At 36.4% G+C, this 20964-nt stretch overlaps 1 pseudogene; it reads right to left on the bottom strand.

Moving 5' to 3' along the window:
* Nucleotides 1-16720: 16720 nt before the first annotated feature.
* Nucleotides 16721-18561, bottom strand: LOC149203393 (endoglucanase 6 pseudogene; annotated as a pseudogene).
* Nucleotides 18562-20964: the final 2403 nt, after the last annotated feature.

The raw sequence follows: 20964 nt of genomic DNA, 5'->3' as shown, positions 1-20964 counted from the left end.
AAGATTTAAAGGATGCATTTCCTTTCTCAAAAAAGGGATTATGGTATCCATTTAGAATACTTTCCTGATCATTATTTGAAACCACCTTTTGTAGTTGTTCTAAAATAAATTGTTGTTTTTATTTCATTTTCAATTTTAGATCAATGTTTCAATATTTTACAAGAGATTAAGGGGTCTGTTTCTGAGTGGCATCCCATAAAACTCAAATAAATTAACAATTTCCTTTCGAAAACCTTCTTGGAATCCTTGCAAAGCTCAAGGATTAAACATAGGTTCAAGGATAAAACATAGGTTCATGCTTACTAAGGCTCCCACTTTCACAGGGTTCGAAGGTTCATGTTGGGATGGGGTCCCCTAGGTCAGTTTTGGGGTAAAAGCGTAGATTTTGATGTAAAGTTGATAAAAAGATGTAAAGTCTCCACGAATTGTGGATGCGGAGCGCGTAGCTAGTTAAGAGTAAAAAAGGGTTTTTACCCTCGTTTATGTAAACTTGAGTCGGTTTTGGAAGATCTACTCATGGTCTGCGGACCATGGGATTGTATAAATAGGTGTGTCTTAGAGAGTCTAAGGCAGATCTATGTCTTTGTCTATGGGTACAACAAAAGGAGTCTAGAGAGTTAGCGTAGAGAAGTAAGTCTTAGAGGAGGAAAATGCTTTGCAGCTGAGTGCGTAGAGGCCTAGAGTAGTATTTGCAGCTGAGTGCGCAGACCCCTGCAGTTGAGTGCACAGGGAAGATTTGAGTATGTAACCTTATACTGAATATCAATAAGGAAGACTGTTGGAAAATTCACATGTTTTATCTGTTTCTTTTTGCTTTTTATGATTGCGATATATGTTGTAATAAAGAATGTCTTTATGAAATAATGATGTATTGATGTGTGACTTTACTGGATCCATCTTATTAACTGAATGCAATTAATGTTAAGTGATTACGCGAAGATCATAACACTTTTTTTTAGGTTTATTGAATACTTGGGTAGATCTGAGTACATATTGATCTAAGAGTAATCTAAGGTGCGCGTAAGTAGTTAATTCATCTGTTCAGGGTCTGTAAAAGCCAGTCGTAGACCTTCGCGAAGGTCTAAAGGCCGTTCGAAGGGAATTGCAGTGCCAATCTCTAAGGGCTTATATATCTGCATGGAGGCAGATCTAGGGCATAAAAAGACATCACACTAATATCTAGATGTGGAAACTTGGTTCCAGCATCCCCCATATTGCTTCGGGTGAGACTTCAGTTTGCGCTACACGGATTGATGCCAAAAGGGCTAGTAGTGTAGGGTTTTGTTTGCCACAACCAACTCTGAACCTCGGTCAGAACCCATTAAGCCAAAAAATGGTTCCATTGCCGGGACTTGCATAAAGTTGACGAACCTGCAGCTCACATAGCAAAAGATCAAGTGAGCCAGCGAAGGACCAGCTACAAAGAAGCTGGTTGAACATGTGAAGTAGGTAGCCCTGAAGTAGCAATTATACAGGTGGAGCTGGGGGATCTTCGCAACAATATCACCGCACCAATGGAGTGACTCGAGGGTGAGTCATGAACTTTGTGTTGGGGTCCTGTTGGGATGGGGCCCCCTGGGTCAGTTTTGGGGTAAAAGTCCAAATTGTGATGTAAAGTTGATAAAAATATGTAAAGTCTTCGCTAATTGTGGATGTGGAGAGTGTAGTTAGTTAAGAGTCAAAAAGGGTTTTTACCCTCGTTTATGTAAACTTGAGTCGGTTTTGGAAGATATACCCATGGTTCGCGGACCATGGGATTGTATAAATAGGTGTGTCTTAGAGAGTCTAAGGCAAATCTATGTCTTTGTCTATGGGTTCGATGGAAGGAGTCTAGAGATTTAGCGTAGAGAAGTAAGTCTTAGAGGAGGAAAAGGCTTTACAACTGAGTGCACAGGGAAGTTTTGAGTTTGTAACCTTATATTGAATATCAATAAAGAAGACTGTTGGGAAAATTCACATGTTTTATCTGTTTCTCTTTGCTATTTATGATTGCGATATATGTTGTAATAAAGAATGTCTTTGAGAAATAATGATGTATTGATGCGCGAATTTACTGAATCCATCTTATTAATTGAATGCAATTAATGTTAAGTGATTACATGAAGATCATAACACTTTCTGTTAGGTTTATTGAATACTTGGGTAGATCTGAGTACATACTGATCTAAGAGTAATCTAAGGTGCGCGTAAGTAGCTAATTTGTTTGTTCAGGGTCCGCAAAAGCCAGTTGTAGACCTTCGTGAAGGTCTAAAGGCTGTTTGAAGGGAATTGCAGTGCCAAGCCCTAAGGGCTTAGAGATCTGCGCGGAGGCAGATCTAGGGCATAAAAAGACATCACACTGATCTCTGGATGTAGAAACTTGGTTCCAACATCCCCCCATATTGCTTCAGGTGAGACTTCAGTCCGCGCTACACAGATTGATGCTGAAAGGGCCAGTAGTGTAGGGTTTTGTTTGGTGCAACTAACTCTGAACCTGGGTCAGGACCCCTTAAGACAATAGTTCACAACTGTGTTGCACATTCTCACGATATCACTCATCTTTTGAAATAAAAAAAAACCCATGCCTTGATCATTACAGGAGACAAATTACCATTGAATGCTTTCCATAAGATCGATGTGCATTGATGTTAATTGATAATACTACTAGCTCAGTGCATTTTCAACGCAACAATAGATCACATAGTTCATGCTCCCTTTATCATACATCATATCCTCAAAAAGCGTTTTGGCTCATGGGCACTTAAATTTGCATAAAGATCATAATTTATGAAGCGTGGTCAACTCTAAATGGTTTTTTGGTATTGATCAATACAAATTTTCTCTAGTGTAATCCAAATACAAAAAAAATGTGTGAATGTGAGTGTAATAATATGGAATTGGAAACAATTTTGAGACAACGGTGGTTTACGAAACACCACTCTCATCAAAAGATTTAGCTAATCTAGGAGTTGGCTATGGGGTGAAAGTCCCAGATTGATGTGAGGGCAGTGTCTTATTCCAGTGTTAACATTGCTTAGAGGTTCCTGGGTGCTCTGTAGATCCCCTTCCTTGTGATGCTCTTATAATTGCAAGCTCACCAAAGATAAAATAGGCAAATTTCTCAAGGAGGTTTCATTTCACATTAACATGGTTGATTATGACCATCTAAGAATTTCGTGGAATATTTTCTTTCTTGCGGTTTGTATTTTCAATTATGATGAGATCAACTCAAGTTTCCCCTTAAAGCTGGTCGCAGTTAACTTTTGAATTAATCTTTCTTGCATGGTTATGAAAGGAAATATTCACTTATTGGATTAAAGTTATAAGTGGTTCTTACATATAGGAATTATCCAAGACTTCCAAGTTACTAATTTATCTAAAGTGTATAAGTGGCTACCATTTGGGTCCTTCTCCAACAATGATTTTATAGAGAAAATATGTCTGATTTTTGTTGGAATTCTTAGGGATTTGCAAATATGCAACTATTCCCCATATTGGAAAAAGCTTCTAAATCTGTCATGAAAAGTATTGCAGTTGGAATGAGATTCAGGAATTGTGATTGCAAATTTTGAATACCATTGAGAATTGGTTAACATGAGGGTTTGATATGTTGAGAAACCAAGTATAGAATAAATTAGGCTTGATTTCTCTTCTTGATAATTACTTGTGAATGTTTGTTGGCTTCTTATTAACTTTTATGTTCTCTTCATCAAGAAATTACCAAAACATAAATATCACAAAGAGACAAAGAACACCATAAATTAGGCTCCAAGCCATGGAAAAACTCCACAAGGGGGAAAACCCAACCAATCCTTCTCTTATAAAATCAGATCAAAATGAGATATCCAAGACCCAAGACCAAGACCAAAAATGTCACAAAGATTCCAAGTCAACCCTCCTCCAAGTCTCCTCCAATTAGGTCAAAGTCAACAAAAGTTAATGGGTGTCAAACACTAAATTTTCAGCTATTGAAATTTCAGGCCTATAGTACCATAGTGTGAGCTAGATTAGGGAAGAAAACTTTGATCTTCTCTCTCCTTTGACTTGCCTCTCTCTCTTATGAATTTGACTCCTTTTCTTCTTAACCAATCGTAGAAATAGATAGAAGATGATGTGATGAATGAATGAATCTCCAAGAGGTAGAGTTGACTTGTATATAGGAGGGTTGAATAGATGCCACATTTCCTGACTTGTCCAACGAGGGACGACTTGGTATTTGTTTGACTCTTTAACTAAAAATAAGAATTCTTTTTCATTTCTTTCAAATGTCCAACTGGGACACGACTCATACAAATTGTTTTGACCCCTTTTGACTCTTTGTGTAACACCCTCCTCCCACATCTACCCAAGCAACCAACTAGCTAGGGTAAACATGTGACAAGAGGCCATTATGATATTATTCGACCTCCTAACTCATGTTAAGGAAGTTGAACTGACATAAAAATACCATACAGACATTAATTATCAGATACAGGACCCTTAAGAACTAATCCAATACTTTGGACAACTTGCCTTGGGGTCCCACTAAACTTTTGGACAATTTGAGGCTAAGTCGCTCCCATGCTATAGGCATGAGTGTGACCAACAACCCAAAGTCATTTTCATAGGCTTGCCTGCCAGCGACTAGAGACCAAAACGTCAGTGCTATGCCAACGACTCTAAGATTTGAGCCACTTTTTCAGGCCCAGAGCCCAGTTCATTGCCCATAATTGAACCATCTCTTCAAATCAGTAAAATAACATGGAAATGATAGTACTAAAACAAATACTTGTTCAAGACCTTGACTGGATCCCTACTAGCCATGACATGCATTTCGTCAAACATATTGCAAATGTGTAATCTATAGGTGTAATTAACAGTTCTGAGCATAGGGGTCTCATACTTAGCTGAGAATCGCTAAGAACCATTGATGCCTCAACACATCAACTGTCATTCCATCCATTAGGTCATAGATACATTGATCATTCAATTATAAGTAAAAACCCTATGAGAGCCACACATGGCTTCTATCATAAAAAACATACATAACTAGCATAATAGCAACAAAAATACTCATGAAAGTACATCCATATAGGCCACATAAAATCCATCAAATTCTCATAGAAATACAAGGAGAAATAACATTTCATTGATCATGCAAAATCAAAACTTGGGATGGGACTTCCACGTTCCACCCGACCGTAGAATGACTGAGCCAAATCTCTCTTCAGTCATTCCCCCCTGTGCCATATTCCAAGCATGAATATGGGATCTCATAGAAAACATCAATAAAAAACTCATCCAGGGCTGCCAGAGGCCATCCACCTCACGGTCGGACATTACAAAACCATCATCAGATTGTACTCCATCCAAGCCTTCTAGGGCTTCCAGAGTGTTTGTTCCAACCAAGGCTTCCAGGACTAGTAACTCAACCCATAACTGTCGTCGGGCTTCCAGAGCATTTTTCCAACCAAGGCTTCTAGGAATAGTAAATCAACCCACCAAGGGCTTCTAGAGCGTTTGTCCAACCAAGGCTTCTAGGACTAGTAACTCAACCCAAGCTATTATAGGGCTTCCAGAGTGTTTCTCCAACCAGGGCTTCCAGGAAATAATAACTAAACCCAAGCTAAGGAAACACGAGAACCAACCAAAAACAAACAATGAAAGTAAACCCACAATCACCATGGCTATCAAGGAAATGGAAAGGTTAGGCAATCCACTGTCAATCCAAGCCATCCTTCATGCCAATGAAAGATCACAACCAAAAATCCACATGCATATGCTATGCATGCCAAAACTAGTGAAGGAAACATACATGAAACTCAGTACCTGCAAGCAAATATGATGTAGCTGCTAATCCTGATGCCTTCTGGTGCTTTCCTACACTTCCTTTGCCTTCTTGCTCCAAAAATCCAAGTATGCCACACCCGCCAAGAGTGCTCCAAGAAAAATCTAAGTCTCCAAGAGTATGAGAGAGAGAGAGAGTATAATGAGAGAGCTCCAAAATCGAATTGACAAAAGGTTACCAATTGATCCTCTGAAACCTTTTTATGAATGAAGCCTCCGTTTTCTTCATTTTCCATTATTTTCCTTTAATTTCTTCCTCAGATGCAACCTGTGACCTTTCACCTCTCTTTTCTCCTAATTTTCATAAATAATTGTGCCAAAAATGCCATTTTGCCTTTCCAAATCCTTAGCCATTGCCTTTGCCAATTTCCTTAGCCATAGACAATCACAAGTGATCCCCATCACTAGGATTTTTCCCAACATTTAGCTTGGAGTAAGTGCCCCATCATCTGTGGTTATTATTTTGCATTTACTTTTATTACAAGGAATTTTCACCAGGGCTATTACACTTTGAGCATGAAGAACACACTTAGACCAAAATAAAATAATAATAATAGTGTTGATAAATCCTTAGAGTAACACAATTAAGGTTTCTCTAATTGATTTCTCTTTTACTTGACAAATTCTTGTAATATTATTATTACTTCTTCTTCTTTTATTATGTTTAGATCATCAAGACAATTTCCAAAATAATAAAGACACAAACACAACAAGAGAACACCAGAGATAGGCTCCAAGATAGGGAAAAACCCCTCCAAAGGGGAAAACCCAGAGAAATATCTTCCTATAGAATCAATTTCAAAGGAGACTTCCAAGACCCAAGACTCAAACAAGGCCTCCTAAGATCAAGCCAACCACCAAAAATAACGTCTTTAATATAAGATAATGTCTCTAGTATCAAAGAATCATATTTTTCCAAAGACAAGAATTTCAATCTTCCTTTAATGTCTGCAAATTCTCCTGCAATGCATTCATATCAGGTAACCCTAGCAGACCTAGGGTATACACGTGTGAGCTATTCAAAAAATAAATTTCAAACATCAAGAAATTTTCACTTTCTTCTTCACTTGCCTTTTTGTCTTCATCCAAGACTTTCACACTTGCTTCTAGCTACAGATCAAAACAAGAGATCACATTTGAGTGTATGCTTCCAAGAACGGTCGAAGTCCTCTTTATATAGTATTTATATGACAAGGACCATGACTCAAGACATAAACCCTAGAGCACACAATGGATTCTTTGACCTAGGACCAAAGACTCTAAGCATGAAACCCATGCTATAATAATAGTTTCCTCTTACAAATTATTTTTCTTTCTTTTTGAAAAATACAAAAGAATGATGACATCATGTTATGAGCCAAACACAATTACGAAGATCGATATTAATTACAACTTTCAACACTCCCACTTAACTAGGGAGATATTCATAATTGGCCGATGGTACAAGAACAATACTCACTTAGAAAAGTTCTCATAAGAAGAGTATTGACATGCACAATGCTAGGGATCTAGATACCATGATTGCCAAGGTATCTCCCAACACATCAAAGATCCAAGTGTCAAGACATTATTACAAGGATTTGACTCAAGGATCCAAGTGTCATACACTCATACAAGGATATAATACACTAACAAGGACTAAGGTGTCATCCAGGCGACTTCCACTATAGGTACCATCAGGCTACAACCCTGGTATAAATATAGATACCATATAGGACTCCATGCACTGACACCAACTCTTACAGGGATCTAGGTATATTAACAAGGTGAACATAAATGGAGCTCCACAAGACCAAGATACCCTCCCTCACCAGGATCCAGACATCATAAAGGCCAAGCACCTGAGGTCTCAATACTAACTAGGCCAATATGTCCTCCCAAGTACCATCATATAAGAAGTTCATGGTACCCATCTCTCCCTCTCAACCAAGTTAGAGATATCTACCAATCCAAGCATGCTTATCAAATATTCAAACTTCTTAAGGAGAGATCCACACATCAACTACCTATTCAACCATTATAACATCTAGTAGCATTACAACCCCAACCAATATTAGAACTTCTCATCAATATAAAACCAGAGGTCTTCAACCATTATGATGCTACTTTAGGTCATTACGATATCCGAACACATCTCGATGGAAGCTTCCTTTTCCAACTTCTTCAGCAACACCAAACTCAACTTCAACACTTCTTCAAAACATCCAAGATTTTTTCATGACATATCAATATCATCTACCTGCAGTGCTTTAGCAATTATCCGATCTCATTATTTCTTCAAGGTCTTCACTATAGCTGTCACAATATGTCCTCCCTCGTAATTGGGAAGATATACACTTTTTTTTATCCAAGTTTCTTCTCAACTAAGGGACAACTTTATTCTTCCAACCACACAATCTATTTTCTTTCATATCAACATATCATCGAAGAAACTTCAACCTTCCAAAAACTTCATTCCTTCAAGAACATCATTCTTTATCTTCATCTAGTAACAAGGTCATCTATCAATCATCAATGTAAACTTAAATAACATCAGGGTTCTTCCCTCTTTCCATCATGCTCAACATCATCATCAAGTATGAGCTAGGTAAGCATATTCAACATCTTGAAGAATATTTACATGCAAATCTTATCAGCAAGTATAACCAAGCACAAATATACATGAGCATGAAACATCTAAACTATGTTAGGGTTTCATTCACAACGGAAACATTTAAACAAATGGTTTTAATTTCATGCCCTAGGATCTTATACCAATATCTACTAGGGTTTTATCATAAATCCTATAAATCATCACCAAACCCTAAACAATTAGGGTTTCATCAAAGTGAACAAATAGCAAAAGATAATACTTACAAAGGTTGATTTAATCTAGAAATCAACACACCCTAACAATATATGAATCTTCATGATTCTATAGTAAAACCCTAGACATGAGTGAGTTATTAACATAAGGAAATTTCAAAGACAAATGATTGTACCTTCTATGATGAAGACTTTCTATAAGTCTTATGATCTTAAACATACCTTGAGTTGCTTCTTTCTACAAACCTTGAAAAGTTGCTTTTGCAACAAGGCTTCTAGTCAAGTATTTCTTTGGAGGCTCCCTCTCAATCTAGCCATGATCCTTTCTTTAGAATATTCCTACAAACCTTCCTTTCAAGGAAAAAACACAAAGTAAAGGATTATAATCAAGTGACAAGAATAGAGCTAGATACATAGAGGACATCATTAACAATGTAATGAAAGGAACAAAGAACAAAACACTTATCTTTTGTAAAAGTAGAGGTTCCCCCTTAACATTTTCATGGTCCATATCCATATTAATCTACTTTTATTAGAGTTCCCAAGGATCCAACTTGATTACCAAGTAACCATTCCCTTTATCCAACATGCTCTTTTTCTTTCATGATCATAGAAGTTGTTACAAAGCCTTCTTTTGGATGTCGTGATCTTCTTACTGCTTTTAAAAATGAAGACTTCATTAACTGCCTACAAAGTTACTGCAACCTTCATCGATGTCATCATTAAGCCTAGATTTTTTTCACAAAGGTGACCAATTGTAGCTTCTCCTTGAGACAAAGATTTTAGTTGTTCTTGCACAGAGGTTTACACAAAATTCTGTCAATAGGTTTGTCACTTATGCTTGGATTCCTGAATTTGGATGCACCTACAATTTGTAATTTGATTCCTTGACTTTTTCTTTAGTTGACATGTGTCACCTTCCTCTAATAGAGATACTTCAGATCTTGTAGACTTCAATGAATTAGATAGGTTGGCCTTGTTGATGCAATTCGTCTTTCTTTTCTGTATAAGAAGGAAATCTTGGTAGTATGTTTGCTTCATATGTTTGTGCCACATACATGAACTTCAAACACCTTCATATTTCTTATCGCAATCCTTACTACAACTTGATCTTTAGGCTCGGAATTGGTAATACTATTCCTTGTTAGAGGGTACGATCCTCATGATCAGGGATAGACTTTAATAGTTTGGTTTCTTTACATAGGGTTTACAAAATTTCAGTCCCTTCCACTAGATACTCAAAAAATTTGGTGATTTTCAGAACAAAATGTCATATGTTTGGAATTCACCGTAACATGGTCAACTTCAGGGGTCAAAAAACTTCTTTCTATAACATATATTACGGCGCAATGTCCCATAGGTCTACTCATAGATGGCCACTAAACTTGTTTTTTTACATAGAAATTCATTATAATTATTTTTGAACTTTACTACTCAGAAAAATCCATATGCCATGAATAATTTGGATCTTGGACATGTGTTTTGTTTCTAGGTGTCATTAAATATGTCTTGAATCTGTCATAGATATACCTTCCATGCTTTGTCATAGTCCTTATAATAGGGAGATAAAACATTGTTTCCATGTTTCACACTTCTTGTCATGTCTTTTAAATGAACTTGTTACATACTTCAAGAATTCCATAGGAGTATAGTTCCAGATTTCACCTTTAGTACATTTATATTTCAGACCTTTACTTCTGATTTTTCAAATTTCCTATAGTGAGTAACTTCAGATGTATTTGTTTTGATGAGTTTCAAATATGTATTCTTCTCACAAGCGAATAGATGCTACTCCTCATGGTTCCAAAGGGATAGAAATTTGCTCATATAGTAGTTTGGATTGTCAAGGAGTTTGAAGGCTTGTCTCAAATCAACTTCACAAAGTGTTCAAACTTCAAGTCAAGCTTTGCTATGATTTGTCCACAAGATGATCACCCAATATGATTATATATGTATGTCTCTATACTTATGAACTTTGCATCAATATAGGAGACTGACCCTCAGAAACTTGCATCATCATATACTTCAAACTAGCTTGCATTCTATAGAAAGTGTAGTTTCTCATTAACTCACATAGGTGCCATATTATTACAGGAAATCTTCCACATGCGCTTGCATATTTTGTTACAAAAGTTCACATTGTTTGCTACAAGAACTTGTATATACATGGAGATGTATGTAATCACAAAGATGGTATTAATATATGGTCCTTCTTACCTATCTCAGAATTATTTGTCACAACTTTTTCTTGAGATTAGAATCCAAACAAAGAATAATATTAGACTAATAGCAATTCAAATCACAAGAAAATATAAGTCTCATACTTCTTGGATCGGATGCCGCAAACTTCAGATCAATAGATTTTAGAACAAAATCACAGGTTCAAAACCATGCTATAGACTTGATTAATTGAATGCCACAAAATTCGTACGAGATGAATTATACCTAAGAGAGAGAAGTGAAGACTCCTTGCTTCAATAGACTTTTTGTTGCTCCTTGGATATGCTTTCTTCCAGAATTCTAGTACTTTCCATATTGATAATGGTAGAGATCCTTGTGTGTCTTGAGAGGGAGATAAATGTTGTCAGGATGTCTTTAAATATGCCAACAATATGTGATCTTCAAACTTCCTTCCTTTAACCTTAGCTCTGATTCCATGTTAAGAAACCAAGTATAGAATAAATTAGGTTTGATTTCTCTTCCTAATAATTACTTGTGAATGTTTGTTGGCTTCTTATTAACTTTTATGTTCTCTTCATCAAGCAATTACTAAAACATAAAGATCACAAGGAGACAAAGAACACTAGAAATTCTTGAATGGACAAAATACCAAGTAAGAAACATTTCTTGAATGGACATTTATTACATAAAAGGGCTCAAAGAGACTTTTGAGCTTCCTATCAATTGAATATTTCTATTGGAAAATTTACAATCTAGCTGGAGAAGTAGAAATTATACAAAACTAAATTAGATGAAGAAACAATAAACCAACCAAAAATTGAAATATTTCCAGATCACCTAGCTTGGATCTGTATCCAGCTCAGGGTGCATATTTACCAAAGTCCTATTCGTCCAGATTAAACTACTGTAAAATACAAAGAATGACAGAAATACAAGAATTTCATTACTGTAAGGAAATCTTGGGCAGTCTGTAGCAGAACTGATAACTGACATGTTATCAATATCAAACTCCTAAAAATATCTTCAAGGATAAAGTTCATCATAAAGAGAGAAAGAGATACCTAAGAGCAACAAAAATTTCCCAAGAAAATGTCCAACATGTGCTAGCCTCAGCTGTATTAACAAGACATGCATTGAACCATTAGAAAATACCTTTTGTGATTTGACCATTTTCCATTGTGAAGGCACCCACAAGAAGTATATAGGGATTTAATTTTACCTTATGCAAAAATAGATGGAACTTAATAACTAAAAACATTTATAGATTAGCTCCATGAAAATCTAATGTATCAAATATTCACACATCATTTGCCTCAGAGCTTGAATAGGTATACCTGTACAATATGGTACACATGCATGGGCCAGAGCCTTGTTCACCTGACATAGATAAGAGCTTATTTGGTATTTAAAGCTGACACTTATGCCACCTCCCATTATCATTACATTAGTTCATAAGTTGGAGGTTCCATATATGGACTCCATAAACTACTCGACATGGAACGTTGCATTCCATTGTGCTCTTGTCGTTGTTATTGTTGTTGTTGTTGTGACTGTGATTGTTGAGTTTTCCATTGAGAACCCATTTGTGGTGACATTCTTGCCCTTATTGCTGGACGGGCTCTCGACTTTTGACCATGAACTAGACCAAGTGGACTTACATACTTTCGCTGAGGTAGTCCTGTGAGATTTATCTATGAAGACAATATGCCAGAAGTAGTGGGTGTTGGCATTGCAACAATTCCATTTAATGGGGTGATCAATGTCCCTAATGAATTAGCTGCAAATATCTGAGTGCTTGAAACACTACTATGATTAGATAACTTATATGGTATACTTGTTTGTGATATGATCTGCCTTGATTTCGACGGTGTTGTATTTACAACAATGGCGTTTGAATTCATGGCAGAAGCAAGGGGTACAACAGGAGTGGGTGATACTGTACTTAATATGCTACCCACATTATACCTAACTTGATATGCTACATGTCCTATTGAGATGGATGTTAAGAAGTAACTTGATCCTATTGTTGCACAAGGCCTTTGCTCAATTGAGGGGATGGTTGTATTCCAGCATCAAATCCTATTTGATGAGGCATAAGATTTTGGTGAACAACCTGTTGGGATTGCATTGATTGGCTTTGTTGTTGAGATGATGAAGCTAATGGAGGGATGGAAGAAGATGCTCCTTATTGTGAGATATGCACCTATTGTTGTGGCTATATAGTAAGTGGAAATGACACTGATGATTGGTGGTTTTCTATGGATAAAGAAACTTGATATTGCTACTTTACTAACGATTGTTGCAAAAATCCCTTTTGATGTTGAAAAAAGGTTGAATTTTGAGACAGGATACCTACTTTTTGCACAAGACCTTGTCCTTGTTGTCCTATCATCTCTGACTGTATCACTTATTTCCCTGACTGTAGAGAACTTGGACCAATAAAAATTCTTTATTCGGGTGCTATCTGCACCATTTTCTCCCCTTTTTTAGCATGTTAACTTCTAGGTATGGGCCCTTGAGGCCCATTTCCTTGACCAATCTCTATAGACTGGTTCTACATTATCATGCTCCCCCTTTCCAAACCTTTTGATACTTGAATCTGTTGTTGTTGCTGACATTGTGATTGGTGCTTGTGTTGTTGCAGTTGTGTTTTATGTTTCAGTTGTTGTTGTTGATGCAAGTTCTTCACTTAGTTTGGTTTCAAGCTCAATTAGCTAACACCTTGAGAACATTGTCTGGGTGTTTGAGGGAGACTTAGGTATAGCTTTTGTGCAATTTGCAAAATATATGGAGTAAGGGATGAAATAGCATATTGTTGGGGTGGTTGATGCTGCAAAGTTGGGGGTGACTGGGATTTGGACTGCTAGGGACCACTAGCATGTTGGTGCTAAAGCACATGTGGCATTGAATGTTGTTGTGGATGAGAGTTATTAGGGAGAGGTGGAATTGTATGCAGTGTTTGAGAAAGTGGGTGTGGTTGGGACTGTGGCAGTGGGGATCCATTTGGAGGAAATTGTTGTTGATAGAGATACCGTTGACCCTGCTACTGTAGCTGTTGGTGAAGCATATAGGCTTATGGATTATGATTGGGATTTTGCAATTGAGAATGGTGCAGATTATTGTGCGGCTATGGCATCTGGTGTTGTTGGTGTTGACTAGAAAAATTATGAGATGGAGAAGAAACCATCTGATTAGAAAAAGAAGTATTCAAATTACTGAAAGAAGGTGCAACTTGACCATTGCCTAATGTAGCTTGGAGCTGAAACTCTTGCATTAGCATCCATTGATCATCAGTAGATTAGCCAGGCTATAAATTGGAATGAAAAGAAAAAAAGGGTTGTAAATAAGATAGGTAATAAACAAAAAAAAAAGAAAATTTTCATGTTGAAAACCTAGATGCTGCACTCTCTCAATATTACAAGGTTTGCAACTTTTTCTTAGAAAAATATTGCAGCACTTACGACAAACATTGTCCGACACCACTGGATCAAGCATTCCAAAGAAAGGTAATACAATCTATGATTAGTGAATAGATGTCCATTCTCTAGTCCCACTATAAGCAAGAAACAACACTATTGAACTCCTCTAAAATGTTTTCCAAAGCATATAAATTCCTTTCATGACTAAAGATTAAAGAAGATAATTTGGATTTCAATGCATTGGCATAAGGGAGAGTTTACTAAACTAAAATATACATTTCTAAAATTACATAATAGTATTATTTACATTATGGAATTATATTTACCACCAAAGGAAGTCCAATTTGTGTGGATAAGGAGGAACAAACAATGGTGTTTCTTTTCTGCCCCAAGCTTAGTCACTGACTTCACCAAAGTTTTTGTTTTATAAATGTTGCTTATATCAACATAAAATATGATATATAGATAATATGAAAATGGGCATGAGACTACCTGAAGGCCAAGAAAAGAGTCTTTAGATCAACCTCTGACTCAACTGAACAGTCTGACATTTCATTGTAGAAGAATGCTTGGAAAAATTCAAATATGGAAAGCATCATGACCCAACAAATAAATTTGATTGCATTTGGTAAATTTATTCGATTCAATTCGGTGGATCAAGTTCAAATTTATCATTTATAAAATTCAATTAAATTTAAATTCGTTCATAAAATTTAAATAAAAATCACTAGTGCATAGAATATTATCATGTATGTCAATTGGGGTTATCTCGGGTGGTTGGGCAGAACAATTATTATTCTTGCCACCCAGTTCAAATCCCTGGTAGTGACATGATGAGCTTTGATGATATTGTTGTAATGGCTTCGAGCCTAAGAAAATCACTTTTAAGTGAGTATAATTGTGGGTTGGGTTGGTACCAACAACCTCACTCTTTCCTTCAGGCTGAGAGGGAGCCCAATTTCTTTCCTTGGAAAAAAAAGAGAATATTATCATGTATGTTTTTAAATTTTGAATAATAATTTTTTCTCAAACTTCATGACAAATTTTATCCAGTTTCTTAGATGGGAAGAGTTTTTCCGAATTCCTTGTTACCAAATTTGAATGCAAACATGAGCCAGATGACTAAGCTCCAAGATAAACCCTATGCTTCAACACCTAGTATTTCTAATTTTCCGATGGTGATTTTTAACAGCTAAAAAATCCAATTAATAAATATGGATTAAAAATGCCACTAAATTATTCCATAATTGAAAGCATACGACTAACCTACAACATCCACATCGAATCTTTGGATCTATGGCTCAAGTTCCTTTGGTTGGTTATAGCTTGAGAAGTTATTATGGTAGCATCAGGAAACCCAACACCACTACAAGAAAGCGTGATGTTCTCTAAGTTTCTTAATATGATCTTACTTTATCTTGCATGCTTGTAATAATGTTTCAAATAGGTCATTATATGCAAATCCATGGATTCCTCTTTCTTGTTTTAGGTAAATCAACCAATATGTGTCACAGGTGTGCTATTCAGCATATTCCATTCTTGGTAGCTGCAAATGCACAATAAGGAACTAAATATAAACTCCATTTAAAATTTGGATTTGCATTTCTGTGTGATATAACATATTCTTCTTAGGTATGAAAATTTGGATCTTAATGACAATCTGTACTGAGCACATTGTTGAATTCCCTCTATTTAGAGCTGGATGGTTTGTAGGGATAGAAATGGATGCAAAATTTCACCATATTTTATTATATATTCTTATCAAAATACCTTCATCAAATTACATATGTTGGCTTACAAATTTAACCATAGATACTTGACATTATGGTAGGACTCCCAAATCTATTTACCTATTTAAATCTTAGACAATAATACGCTGGGAGATGCTAAAATCAGGAGATACAGTTCTCTCAAATTGTATATATATGAAAGCTAACTAATAATGAAAACTAAACTACTACAATATATCACATCAACATAAATGATAGATAAAAATGGAAAACCAAGGAGTTGAAGGATGAACACTAACACATTTATGTCTCTTCACTTCATTCTCCTTTCCAAACTTGAGTACACTGAGAATTTTTATTAATCAACATCAGGGCTTGGCGATTAGAGTACAATACGTTTGTGTAGCACACTGTACAGAAATGGGGGTTAGCTCTCTCTCCAAGGTTTGATGGAAAGAAATGCACTAAAAAGGAAAATTAGTTGTCTGGTTTTGGAAGGGGTATGGATGGGTGAATGGAGTACAATATGTTTGTTTATCACACTGTACAAACCGGGTTTAATAGGGGTTAGCTGTCTCTCTCCAAGGTTTGATGGAAAGAAATGCACCCAAAGGAAAATTAATAGGTTGGGGGTGGAAGGGTCTTGATTTGTGTACAGAATGAAGGGACAAAAATAAAAACACATCTTTAATTAGGGCTTTTTTCTACAAGGTATTACAACACACTTTTACTGTGTAATATAAATACTGAATCTTTGCCTAACAAAGATTACAGATTAGATCAATTCATATCATAGCTTTGAACATATATGCTAGCTTGAGGAGCTGCATTGAATGTAGACAAAATCAAAGCTTTGACTAGGAACAAGGGATTGCCATAGATTGTAAGAAGAGCCCTCTATTTTAGACAGACCCCAAATAGGGCCATACAATATTTGAACTAAGAGATTGATGTTCTTCACTGTTTTCTTGGACTTATTTGTTATCAATGTAGAATATTTGTAGTAAGTTGGACCCTAAGAACTCTAGGATGAGGTCATCGATTGTGATATAACAATTGGAGAGTAATCTTTAGGTGCCAATGGAGGAGAGGCCTAGACTGGAGCAAGAGATGGTTTGGGTTTTCTTACACGTGTAGGAACAACAACTGGAAGAAGTTGGTTTAAGCTACCACCAACATGAAGCCTGGCCAGGACACCCACAACAGGGCCATTGTTGTAGGTAGCTGGTTTTGTCTATTCATAGTTGTCTCTCTCATCTGCAAAATTTTCATTCTGATCAGGCCCTCCAACAAGAGCACCATGCAAAACATTGGGATCACTTCCCTTGCTGCTAAACCAAGTGGCATAGCCCCCTCTTTAGGGCATGAAGGATGAGTTTACTTTGTAAGATACGATAGATGAAGCTCTGTGGTGTCTTGGATGAGGTTAGTTGTTACCATAGCCAACTTTGTAACTTGTGGCTCTCACATTTTCTCCGAGGATGTAATCTATCTGATATTGACCAAAGGACGAAAGCTCTGAGGGTTGCACAACTTCACACAAGCACTGAAGGTTCTTGTGAGCAACAATGACGTAACTAGAGTAAACTATGAGGAGACAAACTAGATGTTGTTCTATTTCTGCCAAAACAGGAGGCCACCTGGAGTTTTCTGTACAATCCTATTGCATTTCTGCATGCACGTGCATATGAAAACTTTTCTTTTTTCTTGAGATTTTTGTAGAAAAACATTACTTTGCCCACCTCTGCCTTGCATGAGGGACTTTGAGGCCAAGACCTAAACTCCCACATACTTGACATCCCAACTGACTTCAGTCATTTTCCATCCCATTCCACCTAGAGAAAAGACATTGCCAATCACAAAGTCCATGTGAGAAAGATCTCTAGTAGCCTCATGAAGCCATGTTCCTACCCAAAGAAGCTCATCCACATATCCACTCTTGGAGGCATAATAACTTTGTGCAAATATAATGTTGTTGTCATATTTTCCTCTATACTTGTCAGTAAATATGAAAAATTGCTTGGCACGGTTGAGAAACTCATTGGAGTAGGTGGGATTAGAGTTCCTAAAAATAATTGAAGCAACAACCATTGCAACTGCTATTTCTCCCACGAGATATGAGCGAGGATTATTTGCATCAATTCTATATTCTTAGCGAGGTGTGGTCATGTCTTTTGGCCTTTGCCAACAATAATGGTCTAAGTCGCCATCACCCACCTCTCCATATAGTACATAAGGCTCTGTATGTGCCTTGAGCAAATAATCAGTCCCCCATCTAATAGCCTCCATCGAATGACCCAACTCACCACTACTAGCCAATTTCTTGCCATATTCAATAACACTCCATGAGAGCATGGTGACTATGAATTCCATTGGGAGGCCAAATTTAACATTGTCACAAGCGTCGTAGTATCCCCTCCTACTAGATCTACCCCATTGGCCAATACATCACGCAGACCAGAATCAACCCTCCAGGTGACTCTTTGATTGCTAGGAATCTTTCCAGATCTTTGATCCTCGTAAGGCATGATACTCTTGCTCAATGTTGCACCATAGTCATGACCAGTTGTTGTAGCTCCAATGTAAAGTGTCAAACTCAAAGCATACAAATATGAAGCCATCGAGAAACGTAATTGAAATAAACTAGATGTACCCACTTGAGATAAGGCCCCTTTGTGAGAACCCTAAAGTTATTTAATTATGATAAGATAACATGTAATGGATGAGGAGGAGACAATCATTGAAAGAATAATGCAACAAACTGAGTGAACATTGGGAATCAATCTCAATGTGAATCAAATAAAGATATATGAAGCCAACATGTCTCATCTCAAATCAAGCATAGGTGAAGTCGTACTCAAAACTAATATCTTGGAGGACTAATGTAGTTCACTACAACCAAAAAAACCCCAAATGAATAGATATGAATATGGGCCAGCTGAGAAATCTAAGCCCCACTGTAGTTATCAAGATTAAGATTAAAAAAATTCACCATATATATCTATATGCCCCAACACATCAGAATTGCATTTATCAAAATTCCCCTCAATAAAAATAGAACTCAGAGACTGCCAACAACAAACATCCACAATAATGGACAATGTAGCTTCACCAAAAGAGGCACAACAAAAAAACCAAGCCTACAACTAGAATAACACAATACACAACTTATGCATTATAAATATGCATAACCAAGTGAGAGCATTGCTTAATTCTCTAGCAACCTACACCAAAACATACAACATTATTTGCTATCATTGCTTAGAGATCACAGAGCCACAATTCCCATCAGTAGAAGCACTTGAGCAAGGCTGACATACACACAATGGCTATGGACTATGGGCTCTTCTTCTTCACAAAATGAAGAAACAAGGAAAGAGGGATAGCAACAACTGAGTTAGGAGTGAAGAAAGGCTAGAGAAGTGAAGAAAATATATGAACAATGTTGGAGGCAATTTCCCAATATATGATAATTAACAAAATGTTATATTATTTTATGAAAATATAGTAACTATTTTTCTTTAATGCCATTGACAAACTAGTTCCAAGTTCCCATTGATCTTCCTTCTGACATCTCTTCACACTCAATGTAATACCAGTCGGTGCATATTAAATGCCCAAATTTACTTGAATCCAATTGATCCCTTGACCTGAATTCATTTTCACCCAATTATATAAAACACCCAAATCATTTTCTCTACTAATTTTTCCATTTTTACCATTAGATATCTAGATGAAGACAAACAATGAGATCCTGAATTGTTGGCCTCTAACAAAAAAATAACAAAAAATCCCCTACATATATCTCAATCCCCTCTTCCCAATACCCATGATCACAAATGTTATGCCCCTATACCAATAGGTGTCATATATCATGATTGACTTGGTTTAGTTCTGAAATATGTTCATACCTTTACTTGTTGCAAAGGTTTTCCATATCTACGAAAAATAAAAAAATAAAAAAATGTAAAGAGGGTATGCCCTAGAAAAAGAATAAAAGGGTGAAAAGAATAAAGAAAAGGTCAAAAAAGAAAGAAAGAAAATGAACCCCAATGAAAAAGAAAAGACCATGAAAGTGTGCAAGACCAAATGCCACTGCTTTTTTATTTTTTGTATAATAAAGATTGTGTGCAATTTGTCACCTATGCCACAATCCATGGTAACCAAATAGTTTAAACTTGGTTATTCCATGTTTTCAATTTCATGTTTTAGGAATAGAGAATAAAGATTTGACCAAACAGTGTAAACTGGACAGATAAGTAGATAGGTAGAGTGAAAAAGGAGCTCAACAGTTTAATCTGAACCCTTGGATGTAATAAGTGTAGATTTAGATAGGAGTTCATATGTAAAAGAAAAGAAAGTTTGATAAGGGTTTGCCAGTCTAAGTGCACCCTAATAAAGAAGTAAAAATGCTAGGTTAAGTAGGTAGGGTAAGTAGATGGTGGTTGTAGAATAAATGTGTGGTGAATGGTTAAGTTCAATGCTTAAATATTTTGCTTTCATCACTTGGACAAAAGCATGTAGCACATGGAAGGCACATCAACATTCAAAGTCACAATAATTAACTTCCCTATTCATTTCCCCTAAATTTTCACTAATTCCCTAAGTGCTAAAGGTAATTGCCAAAGTTGGAGGGGCTCAGAGCATTTCTCTGACTTTTGGAGGGACCGGACCCTCGGCCCAATAATTGGAAATGCCTAAAGTACTTAAGTCCCTTTCATCAACATTATCCCTCCACAAACTCATTCATCCCTTGATAAAGCTTTTCCTAAGAAAAATCCTATTTTACTTAGGGAAATTAACACATTCTCTATATAAAAACCCTCACATTCACTTAACCTAAGTTTTAAATGTGTATGATGAAAAGCTTTCGGAAAACATTAGACTTAGCGCTTTCCCATTCATTTGGTCATATTAACCACTAATGTTATTATTATGTAATTCTCGAATAAAACAACATTACCCACGCTTGTATTATTATATTATACAAAACCCCAAATATTTACATATCCCATCCCACGGTT

Source organism: Pinus tabuliformis, chromosome 2_1 (assembly GCF_031772625.1).
Source record: "Pinus tabuliformis cultivar Carrire ecotype Pingquan chromosome 2_1, CPIR1, whole genome shotgun sequence".
Taxonomy (NCBI): Eukaryota; Viridiplantae; Streptophyta; class Pinopsida; order Pinales; family Pinaceae; genus Pinus; species Pinus tabuliformis.
This window is presented reverse-complemented; position numbering and strand designations above follow the sequence as displayed.